Consider the following 12,473-nt stretch of genomic DNA (forward strand, 5'->3'; position numbering starts at 1 on the left):
AACCCACATGCAAATATGCTCTATGCGTATGTAAGTTATGTCCAGGTATAGCTGAATATCAAAAATGAACACATCTAACTTTTCTATTCATTCTTTCTTCAAAGCTCAAAACAATCTTTTTCTTAGTGTCTGGCGGAAGTGAAGGTTAGGCAATGAGGCTATCATATCATTCATGTGGCAACTGCTGTAGAATAATATTCTTTTTTTTTTTTTTTGTCTGCCTTGGGTCTTCGTCGCTGCACATGGGCTTTCCCTAGTTGTGGCGAGCGTGGGCTGCTCATGGTTGCGGTGCGCGGGCTTCTCACTGCAGGGCTTTCTCTTATTATGGAGCACGGGCTCCAGGCATGAACTTCAGCAGTCGCAGCATGCGGGCTCTAGGGCACACAGGCTTCAGTAGTTTTTGGTGCAAGGACTCTAGAGCGCAGGCTCAGTAGTTGCAGTGCACGGGCTTAGTTGCTCCAAGGCATGTGGGATCTTCCTGGACCAGGGCTCAAACCCGTGTCCCCTGCATTCGCAGAAGGATTCTTAACCACTGCACCACCAGGGAGTCCCTGTAGAATATTTTTTAATAGTTGCTGCTTGACTAGGTAGACAGTTTCCCTCAACCATTCCTTGCAACCTCTTTGAATCGAAGGGGTGGGGAGCTCACTAAGTTTACTAAGAGCCACTGGAATGTCTTCCATGTACTGTAGGTTATTGCTAATGAAACAAGAGGCCATTGCACAGTATTCAGAGGGCTTGCAGATGTGGGTAAGATTCCAGCAGTGAACAAAGCTATCTTGGCGATCCCTTAGTTGAAAATTGAGGGGTCCCTAGCTGTACCAGCCAGGTCAGCACATACACATGTCAGTACGCATCTTCATTTCACATGTGTAACTTTACGTTGTGGCTACCACACCTTTTTTTTTTTTTAAGCCACTAGAAATGTAGACTTGAATATTTAATGCAAAACAGATGGCTCCTGAAGTCTCTAACTTACAGTTAACTAAAGCTGTTCTGGAAATGTGGCTTGTGTGTACTTTACTGCTTTAAACACAGCACCATTTTAGCCTGATTTGATGAATAATTGAAGAATTACTGTCCTACTCTAAGACAGCATTTCAAAGTGCATGTGTTAATCATATACTTGATTAAACATTTCCTTGCCTTTCTCTTCAGAATGCCAATTGGCTTTTGAGTGGATAATTGTTGCAGTGAGAGCAGTGAGGCTGGAAACAACTATTGCCTGTTTGACTTGCTTAAAGCACCACCATGAAAAGAAATACCTGTGATTTGCTTTCTCGGAGCAAAAGTGTAAGTATCTTTTGTTTTCATTTATTTCCTAAAACTGTGTGCCCACAACTTTTTACTGTTTTCTTTTGGATTTTAATACTGTGCTTTCATGATCGGACTCGTGAGAAACCCTTGGTTAACTTCCAGTTCTCTGACTGTACACAGCTTATTAACAAATGAAGACTTGTCTCTGTGGCCTGGTTGACATTTGATGAGAATTCTCTTTCAGCCAGTCTATATGCCTTACGATTACGATTCATTTGTATGTGTCTACTGGCATGATATTGGACACCCTGATTTTTGGATGCATGCAGAAAATATAAAAAGTTGAAACTGAAAAAATTTATGTCTTGAGTATCAAACTTTCTGGGCAAATCCAAAAGGATGAATTGAACTTACATCACTGGTACTTCAGTCAATCACATTCTGCAAGTTCATGTACATGATGAATAATGTGAATACTTAATCAGTGGGTCATCACTTCCATGAACTCTCTACCCTGGCATATGTCTCTAATCTTGTCCTTTAATTTTTTTTTTTTTTTTTAGTGAAAATTTTCAAGGCCCTGATGGAGGTTGTTTTATTTCTACTCCCTTAGCGTTCTTAAGGTACCAAATTAGTGATAATTTCTAGATAATTTCTGTTAGCTTATGAAAGAAAGCATAAGCAAATAGAACAACTCAAAGAAAGCTACATAGGCAGGGATGAAAGTAGACTGTTAATTTCTATCAGGCAAACTCTAAGAACATGTCCCTTTGTTCATTTACCCAAGACGAAAAAAGGCATCCAAACAGATGTAGTTATGATGTAGGAACATTCATTTGAAGGCAACCAAAAAACCACAAATGTAAACACATTTCTCTAGTACGGGAACAATTTGCATTACAACCAGTGATTCTGTGGTGATGGCCCAAGGCCATCTTTAATTCTTTCCATAGAATTAATTACCATCCAGCTTTTAAGGGTGAGCCATGCAGGAATAATGGAGAGGGAAGTATAGGGCCCAGTAGGGTTTTTGAAAAAATGAGGATGTACCCAGAAGTGTGCCAGTTCTTGGACTGAGTACTGACTCTGTTGAATTTCCTTGGTTGGTTATTAAACAAACTCTAAGGGAATGTCCAAATTCATTTGTTTTACTTGTTAGTGTTTAGTTGTATGGATTACTGTGTAAAATCGGGGGCCATGCCATGGAGCCTAGAATTCTTTCTATTATCATACAGTTGCTCATTGTAATAGGAGGTGACCTGCAGACAAATTACCAAACTGCAAACACATCTTTCTGTTACAGAGTTTTTCTTATTATAAGTTAAATTTGAAAGCAAACCATTCACATAATACTTCCTTCTTTAATTAAATTTTGGAGATGTGTGATGTGAAAAAAGTGAATAAAGGCAAAAGGGACAATATTTTGGATAATTAAAACTGTATTATTAAACATTTCCCTGTTCTTGGGGAGAAACATTCTAAAGGCAAATGATTAACTGAGCCATGACTTTAAGGAACTCTAAGTACTTAATGATGCTGGGAGATTTCCTATTTATATTTGCTTAATGCAAAAATTTTCATCTTGGTGGAAAGGTTCATGCTTCCCAGATTAAGAGAATCTGAGTTGCTTACATTTGTCCAAATGTAAACAGTAGAGCCCTCATTTCACTGCTTCTTAGCTTCTTGAAAATCCACTGGTATAAAGAAAGTGCTTCCACTTAATTAAATGACTCTAAGGAGGAGATTACTGTTTATCAGAGAAAAGAGCCAGACATTTTGCCTAGTGAGAAGCTGTCACTTTAGAGTTTTTAAATTTTATTTTGCACTGGTTTCAGGATGTCACCCCTGCCCCTTAAGTCTTTGCCATAACAGAGTCCAAGATTGTACACTTAGAAGTAAATGTTTCCCATTTTTGATGAGGAAGGTTTAAAGAATTAATTCGATTTAGAATCTGAGAATGCTTTTCTTTGGCATTATGACATTTGAAAATCCAAGGAGAATGTTCTAAGTGTTAAAATGGCCTCTGCTCCTCCCCGTGTGTCTCTGTGTATCTTGTTTCTGTCATTGTGAAAACTTAAGGCGCATGAAAAAGGAGGGAAAAAAAACTGTCTTTAGACAGTCACCTTATTTGTTCTTCAGCATTTAAAGTTCATATTTTTCTCCTTTCATTCAAGACCTGGTGCAGTATCCCTTTTAATGATGAATGCTCTGAATTCTTCCTTTATTTGGAAGGGATCCACAAAAAAACTTAACTATAAGAATATAAACAAATCACTTTTTACCTAAAGTGACATTTTGCTAGTTTGGGAGGATAATCTGTAGTTGCAGTGGGTGCAAAAGGGAGAAACTGGGCATATGGACAGTACAAAAGTGAGGCGTGATCCCAGTGGCTATGGCAAGAAGATTCTCCCATGAGTTTTGTGGTATGAAGACCTTACCTCTTTTTAAAGTTTTCAAGCCACCTCTTATTGGACTGCCATTTTATTTTTGCAGGTATAATTAAAGTTCTTATATGACTGCTCTGAGTTTTACACCTCTTGGGGTGCTTAAGACTACATTTTTTTTCCAGGTGTTGGTTCTTCGTCCATACACCAAAAAGGCAGAGCTCAAGTAGATTTCTCTCTGTGTCTTTGCCATCTGTGTAATCTGGGGGTAATTTTTGCTGTTCCGACTTTTGCTTTAATGGGACTGAACAAGTGACATTTGCACAACAATTACAGAATTTTAAATTTTCGTGTAAAACATCCTATCTCAAAATAATGATTGGTAAAATGAGGCTTGGTGAGTTATTACTCTCCTATAAGTTTCATAGCAGGAAAATCCCACATACAAGGGATGCTTTATTTTTATTTACTATTCTGAATCATAATGGATCAGCTCATTTCTCTATTTAAAACTTGCCTTTTTCTGCCTCAATTATGTTTTCATAAAGCTATTTAATTTAATCTAGAGCATCAGTTAGTTGTAAACATCAAGGATTTTTTTTTTCCTGCTACCTTCGCAGCATAGAAATTTAGGACAGAAAGAGACAGAATAGTTAACATAGAATATCCTTTCTAAGGCTGTTAGAAAATTTTATGAAAGCATTCATAGCAACAACTCTGTTTTTGACTAAATAGTTTAATTTGATACAGTGGTCAAGACTCTACCCCAGCCCTATAGTGACCTGAGTTAACTTTACGACTCTTTTCAATCCACTGGTTCCAAAGGGAAAGGAGCCATTTACAGTGACCCCAGCATCACATCTGTGACTCAAGTTTTCCTTGGCATTTCTCCAATGAAATAGTAACATAGTATGACTCTTCTAAGGTTAAAAATTTAACTCTTGCAGCTTGTACTTCTGTTGAAAATCATTTTTAAAATAATAGATTGACTAGTCTTTGTAATCAGAATAATAATCATGTTCTCCCAACATTAGGGTCTGGCATTTTTCAATATGGATATACTTTTACTGATCTGGATTTTACTGTCTACTCAGTATAAGGGAGCCAATTTGATAAAGTAGAGCAATCTCCAATGTGGGCTTTAAAAAGAAAATAGTAGGAATTCTATTTATATTTACTTTTTTTCTTTAAGAACTTTTATTGAGATACAATTGACATACAATAAACTGCATATATTTAAAGTGTACAATTTGATATTTTTTTTCTTATTAGTAATGTATATATGGCAATCCCAATCTCCCAGTTCATTCCCTCACAACTCTCTCTGCTTTCCCCACTTGGTGTCCATATGTTTGTTCTCTACATCTGTGTCTCTATTTCTGCCTTGCAAACTGGTTGATTTGTACCATTTTTCTATATTCTGCATTTTTCTATATTCTACGATATTTGTTTTTCTCTTTCTGACTCACTTCACTCTGTATGACCGTCTCTGGGCCCATCCATGTCTCTACAAATGTTCCAATTTTGTTCCTTTTTATAGCTGAGTAATATTCCATTGTTTATATGTATCACATCTTCTTTATCCATTCATCTGTCAGTGGGCATTTAGGTTGCTTCCGTGTCCTGGCTATTGTAAATAGTGCTGCAGTGAACATTGGAGTGCATGTGTCTTTTTGAATTATGGTTTTCTCTGGGTATATGCCCAGTAGTGGGATTGCTGGGTCATATGGTAACTCTACTTTTAGTTTTTCAAGGAACCTTGATACTGTTCTCCATAGTGACTGTATCAATTTACATTCCCACCAACAGTGCAGAAGGGTTCCCTTTTCTCCACACCCTCTCCAGCATTTACTGTTTGTAGATTTTCTGATGATGCCCATTCTAACTGGTGTATGGTGATTATGTTTACTTTTTAATGTCATCTGTTTACAAAATCAGTATAGTTTAGAGATCATTGGTGTGAGAAAAGAAAATAGTTGTTGAGTTCAGAGATGTGGAATCAATCCCCGGATCCACTGGTGCTTAAAGACCTAAGTGTTAGTAAATTACTGAACTTTTTTTTCAGCCTTAGTGTCTTTATCTGTAACATAGAAAAAATATCATAATGAAGGTGAAAACACCTATCACATAATAGTTGCTTGATAGATTCTCTCTGAGTTTTGCAGATTTTTTTTGTAGCTACAGGGAAAAGTGATAGTATCTGACCCAGAAATGGATCAAATGGAAATGCCTGGGAATGAAGTGAGTTCCTCTCACCAAAGAGGTTCAAGTCTAGCTTCCAAGACCATTTAGTCAATACCTATATCATGTTAAAGATTCAGGCATAAGATGGGTGGTTAAACTAGGGGAGAGTTCTGTTTCCTATCCATTATGAGTTTCTTTGATTCTAGATCATGTTGTACCCATTCATAAAATTGAATTGAAAATCAATTAAAATATAGTAAATATAAAATCTAAGCATTGGGGCAAAAAGAGTATATTATCAGCCCAGGCTGTCGTGACAAAATACTGTAGACTAGGCAGCTGAAAGTAGAGAATTTTATTTTCTCACAGTTCTGGAGGCCGAAGTCCAGGATTAAGGCGCTGGCTGATTTGGTTCCTGGTGATAACTCTCTTCCTGGCCTTCCCACTGTGTCCTCATGTGGTAGATAAGAGAGAACAAGCTCTCTGGTGTCTCTTCTTATAAGGGCACTAATCCCATCATAAGGACCCCACCTCATGACCTCATCTAACCCTAATTACCTCCTAAAGGCCTCACCTCCAATATAATTACATTGGGGGTTAGGATTTCAACATATGAATTTTGGAGGAGACAAGCTTTCAGTCCATAATAGTGAGTTTGATATTTTTAAGGGATGCTTTAAATAAGTGACTGTGATATTATTGCCTAAAGATTGGTGACCAATATTCTCTCAACTGGATAACACTGAAAATTACCCAGTTAACATGTTTCTCTTCATTTCCTATTTTCTAGATTTTATGTTAGGGCAACTCAGTGATGATTTTTGAGGTTCTAAATCAGCTCTTCATAGACTTTAGGGACTAATTTTAATTTTACTCAAAAATATTTTTCCTGCCTTCACTATTCCTGTTTTGCTTATTTTATATTGTTTGTTCTTAACACATAATCCAGTAACATGTCTCCAAAGTACCTTGTTCTGTCAGAGGGTTTACCAGTTGAGCTAACTTTGTACTTTTCAGAGGTTTGTAAATTTCAGACCTGATTGTCTGAGCCACCCCAATTCTAGCAATGCCACTGCTTTTATGCTAACCGGGAGTGAAAAGTAGAGGTACAGATAATGGGGAGAGACACATAAAAATGTCTATAGTGATAGTGTATTTTTAAATCAGGAGTTATTTAAAAAAAATTTAAAGTACTTCTTCCTTATAAGACCTCTGTTGGTATTCTCTCAACTCATGAATATTTTATAAATCTTCTCATCTAGAGAATGAACTGGAGAAGTTTTAATTTTTCTTCATTAATCAACTCTCTTATGTGTGGAATTCTAATGTATCTTGTAGTATTTTACATTAAATTCTCAATTTCCTAGTACCTTGTATCATTTTCTTCCTACCAGTTTGGAGAGATTCACGATATCTTCTGCTCAATTGCATTTGTTGGTTTCTTGATGAAATTGCCCTCTGTTTGACTTGGGATTCTTCTGGATGCTCTACACTTGGATAAAATCATCATTCACCAGATGTCTGTTAATTGATGTTCCCTGTTCTTTTTTGATAGAATTGTTGTTTAGTGTTTATTCAAAACTGGGCGCAAATCCTGGGCTGTTTGGAGGGCACAGAGTGTCTGGGAAATATTTAGTATTTAAGGCCCCTCGAAATGGGCTTCCAGTTTTGAGACCAGGAGCCAGGAGCCCACCTGGCAAAATATGCCCAACAGGCTTCCTAGAATCACCTCCTTTCACAAAAGACTTTAAATGTTGTCCAGAATTTGTGAATCAAATTTATCTTTTTCTTAAAAAATAATTTTTCCAGTTGTACTTTGACATTGTAGGAGTTTTGAGAAGCAACTGCTCTTTTAATGGCCCAGGCTGAGACATTTATGCCATTTCATCCCATTGATATCTACTTGGAGAGGGGAGACTGAAAAGAAATGTGGAAAGGATGTTAGGGCACCTCAGAGATATCTGCATTTATTGTTCCTCACAATTACTCTGTAAGACTGATTATCCTGGGGGTTTTATGGTTAAAGTAAAAATAATGGATCCCTTTCTAGACTGGCCTCCTTTCTCTACTATATCCATCACCACCTAAGGTACAAGATTGACAGAATTGTAGCAGCTTAGAATCCTGATGAAGTTAAGTATGTGGAAACTGGATTTTTCACTGTTGGCCTCTCTTTAAGTCCAAAGAAGGTCAGAGGAGATACTGTTGGTAAAGATGCTTTGAAAAGTGCGAAGTGCAAAGCAAAACCAAAATAATATTCTTGCTTGTGTCTTTGTTAGCAATAAAATGAAATGAGAACTTGTAGTTTCAGAGGTTTCATCCCTTCGGTCATACTGCTACCTTCCTGCTTGTGCTTTTTCTTTACAAAACTCAAAAAATTATTTATTGAATGGCTTCCACGTGTTAGGAACTGTGCTTCCTAGGCTCTGGGTATCCAATGGGAAGTAAGATACATATGGTCACTACTCCTATAGAGCATATTTGACAACTAAATTTATAACTTTTATAATTTTCTTTTATTATTTCATCCCCTCACCCCACCCTGACTGCCCAAGACTGTCCCACTTTAATCTTTAATTCTTCCCAGGGATGCTGAAGTCGTGTCCCTCTTAACACCTCTGTGTACTTGTTCATTGAGTCCTGGGTATCCTCTTTGGCAGGGTATTTTAAACTGTGAATAATGTGCCATGATTGTCAATTATGCTTATTGTTGCAGAAACATAGATTATTTTTGAGTGGTTAAAAAGAATTTTTCTCGTATAGTCAACAATAGCACAAGAATAGCCAAGCATAAATGAATGTAAGAACAGAGGAAAGTTCTGAAAGAATAGGGACTGATCAGCCACCATTTGCTCCAAAATCAATCGCATGACAAGTTTAGTGGCCAAAGTCAATCATTACATTGTTGTCTTTGAAAAAAAATCTCCACTTTATTTCCTGATATTGTGGTGTTTTTGCTGTTTCATTTTTAGACAGTTTCGAGTTGGAGTTGAATTCTGAGTGATTATATCCAAGGAAAAATTGCCTATATTGTACTTTACAATGTAAGCATCAAAGATACATAAAAATGGAGAGAAGTTGTGTTGAGTTGGTGATAAATATTAAAGAATGACTCCTACAGATAGTATTGTTCTATAAAAAATGAAATTGTGAAGAAAAGCATAATAATTTGATGAAGTTTTCTATTAGTAGTATATTGCTCCAGAAAAAAAATGTTTACTTATAAAGGCCAGTTAGTTTTAATTAAAGCCAGTTCTCTTTTTCTTAAATTACAGTTAGATATCATTTTTATTATTAAAATGGCCACCTATAAGCAAGGATTTTGAAGGTTAAAAATTATTTCAGTTAAAATTATCAATGTGCTCACATAGTTTCCCAAGGTCAGTGCTTTCAAAGTCAGCCCAGGGATGGTCCTTAAGGTGCTGAGTTATAGTCCTGGCTTTGCCATGTTGTATCTATGTCCTGGTGGGGGAAGGAGGATGAGAAGACCATAAATCATTAGATTATTATCAAATGCTCTCAATATCTACTACGATTGTTTCAAGGGTAAAATGAGAAAAAAAAACGTTATACAAATTGTATTCGTAAACAACATTATACGAATAATGTTGTATGGTACTCAATTGCATCCCATGCTTCTGTACCAAGTGATTTAAGTCTTAGACATTTTTTAAAAATAGAATTGGTCCATTGATAAACAGATTAACAACAAACTTTACTTTTATTGTTAGAAAAAGTCATTCTTGATAGTTCACATGTTCCCCTAAGCTGTGTATATTAAAAGCCTTTATGCCAAGGCCAAGAATGGTTAATGGTTCTGTAGTTAGAGCCCCTGACCTTGCTTCCTAGTTCCTTCTATTGCCTGGATTGGTCACATACCACACACATGGAATTCAGGGTACAGGCCCGTTATTAGCACAAGGACTGGGAGTAAAACATTTAGCTTATGACTCTCTTATGGTCATATCTGTCCTTCCCCAAAACTCCTTACTATTATGGCAGTCTGAACTTCTGTGTTGGCAGTATGGCATCTGTGTTCATGACTTGGCTGTGTTTAGAGCCCTCAGCCTCCTGAATTTAATTCCGTCAACAATATTTATTAAGCCCTAACCAACTGTTTGATGGCTCTACAGCAGTCATACCCCACAGAGCTGCACACCAAATGATACCCGAGAGGTTCAGGGAATTAACACTCCACCAATTCACGTCCAGGTTGGGATTTAAGCCCTTCAGAGAAACTGGCTCACTGAGCATTAAAAACCAAATATATTACAACTACTCAAAGCAAGCAATAATACCACAGGGCTACAACAAAAATTAATCTTTTCCACAAACTCATTTAAGACAAAAAGCTACAAGTTTTACAGGCCTTCTTCTCTGCTTTGTACTTTAAAATATTAAATGCCCAACTTGTGTTTTTCTAGAAGAGGCCATTACATAGCATTAATTTACCAGCAGGGTTGCATTTCAATATAAGATGAATCATAACAAGAGAGACCTAGACATTGCTCAGAAACAGTAGTCTTGGAAGGGATATTTGAAGATAAGCAAGGGCATTCAGGAAACAATGAGAAATCCCCAGAATCTATGCATATAAAGACATAAAGATTTTATTATTTTTTTTAATTGCTCATCCAGGGATTCAGAAGATGTATTTCCTCACCCAAAATAAATGAAGTAGTTGGCAAAGTAGTCAGAGAGGAGCATCTCCTCCAGTGGGTAGTGTTGTTATCTATTTAGAAAGCATCTATATGTTCTGACTTCCCAAAACAATGTTGAAAACCTTTTAAGGTGAGATGGGAAAACCAAAAACAACTCCCTCAAAACAGAGTTAGATATTGACAAAAATGGCTTAGAATAGATGTAAGTGGAAAACTTTCTGATAGAGTTTTCTAATGTTGGCATAGTCTTTTTCTGAGGAGATTATGAGATGGTCTTATACCAATATCTTTCAAAGTTCTGATCAAGTCTTTATGGTTTTTTAGATATATTGTTTGCATAAGCAAGGTCAGTTCTCAGCCGAGAGTATCCTCATTCCACTAAAAATATTCAAAGGTACTGAATTATCTATGAATTCAAACAGTCACCAAACCCCTATTCTGTTACTCCCAGAAGAGTAACTTAACTTTAGAATGTTCAAGGATTCTGGGGTGAACTATTCAACTTCTAGTTTAAGCTCAGAGATGTAGAAAGTTGCAAAGAGTGCCATTCCCACTCTTCCAACAAGTAAAAATCTAGATACGCAGCACATTCATGACTTTAAAGACATCCATCAGAGAATTGGAACCAACCCCAAATCTGGAAAGAGACAGACAGACACCTGTCAAGAAGTAGAAAGAGGATGCCATCATTTGTTTACATCAGACAGCCATCACCAGATGCTACATAAAGCAATAAGGAGAGTCAGCTAAAATTTGTAATGAATTGCTAAAGGTTATGTGTAGGCTAATGTAAGAGTATGGACACACTGGCGGTTGCATATGAAAGGTGTTGGGGGAGGGGGAAATCCTGTAGCAGACTTTTCCTCTACAAACCTCACCAGGTGCTTATAGGGAAGACTGGGGAGAATAACAGCCACTATTGAAACCAGACCCATCTTCCCAGTGGAATTAAAGAGTTAAAATGCAAAGGGAAGAGCAATGAGAACTTTATCACTCTGTGTCAAGAGCACAGAGTACTGGGGGAAATCCATCGGTGAAGAAGGGAACAGGAAAACAAAGCTCTATCTTCAGGGTGGGAGGGAGGTAAGAATATGTGCTAGGACCAGCACTATGGTTGGAGGAGGAACAGATGCACTTGTGATGACCACATCCCTGAGCCCCGGAAGCAGAGTGCCTACCTAAGACTGAGGCTTGATCAGTACATCAAGGAACACTCTTCCTCCCTGACTCCCCACCAACATGCTAACAAGTATTGAGTGGAAATAACTGTGGAATAGGCTGCAAGAGCTTCAAGAGACAAATTCTCTGGGGGCCCAGCACAAAGGAGAGATCCAAAACTAAGGATGGAGCAGATATTAAGAAAATAACCGCTGGAAAGCCATTCCATAACCTATGCACAAGTTATTACTAGGGAAATTTGATGCCTGTGGTGCACCGAGGTTAATCATAACAACAAAACCTCTCAAATCTAGTCCTATTCCTGACTAGATTAATTCCAATTCCCATGCAAAAGGCCTAGCAGAAGGAAAATTGTGCTCCTCTTTAAGCATAAAAATGCATTTACCTTAGTATCTACTGTTCTACAGAAGATATCCAGTTTTCAGAAAAAAAAATCAGGCAATGGAAAGACAAGAGAAAATACTTCAAAAGGAAAAAACAATATACAAAAGCATCCCAGATACAGCACAGATGTTAAAATTATCAGACTAGGAATTTAACTATGGTTAGCATGTTAAAGTCTCTAATGGAAAGGATTGACAACATGTAAGATCAAATAGGTAATTTCAGCAGAGAGACAGAAACTATAAGGAAGAATCAAATGAAATGCTAGAAATAAAAAACAGTAACAAAGATGAAGAGTGTCTTTGGGCTAATTAGTAGGCTTGACACAGCTAGGGACACAGTCAGTGAAACTGAAGATAAGTCAGTAGAAATTATGCAAACTGGAATACAAAAAGGGAAAAAAAATAGAAAAAAGAACATAGCA

At 37.1% G+C, this 12,473-nt stretch overlaps 1 long non-coding RNA gene across 2 annotated transcripts in view; it reads left to right on the forward strand.

Moving 5' to 3' along the window:
* Window positions 1-12,473, forward strand: part of LOC130857459 (uncharacterized) — a 336,472-nt gene that overhangs the window by 190,088 nt on the left and 133,911 nt on the right. For both annotated transcript variants that reach the window (XR_009054830.1, XR_009054829.1), the window contains exon 2: window positions 1,159-1,293. This is a non-coding gene — a long non-coding RNA (uncharacterized LOC130857459). The remainder of the gene's footprint in view (window positions 1-1,158; window positions 1,294-12,473) is intronic.

Source organism: Hippopotamus amphibius, chromosome 1 (genome assembly GCF_030028045.1).
Source record: "Hippopotamus amphibius kiboko isolate mHipAmp2 chromosome 1, mHipAmp2.hap2, whole genome shotgun sequence".
NCBI lineage: Eukaryota > Metazoa > Chordata > Mammalia > Artiodactyla > Hippopotamidae > Hippopotamus > Hippopotamus amphibius.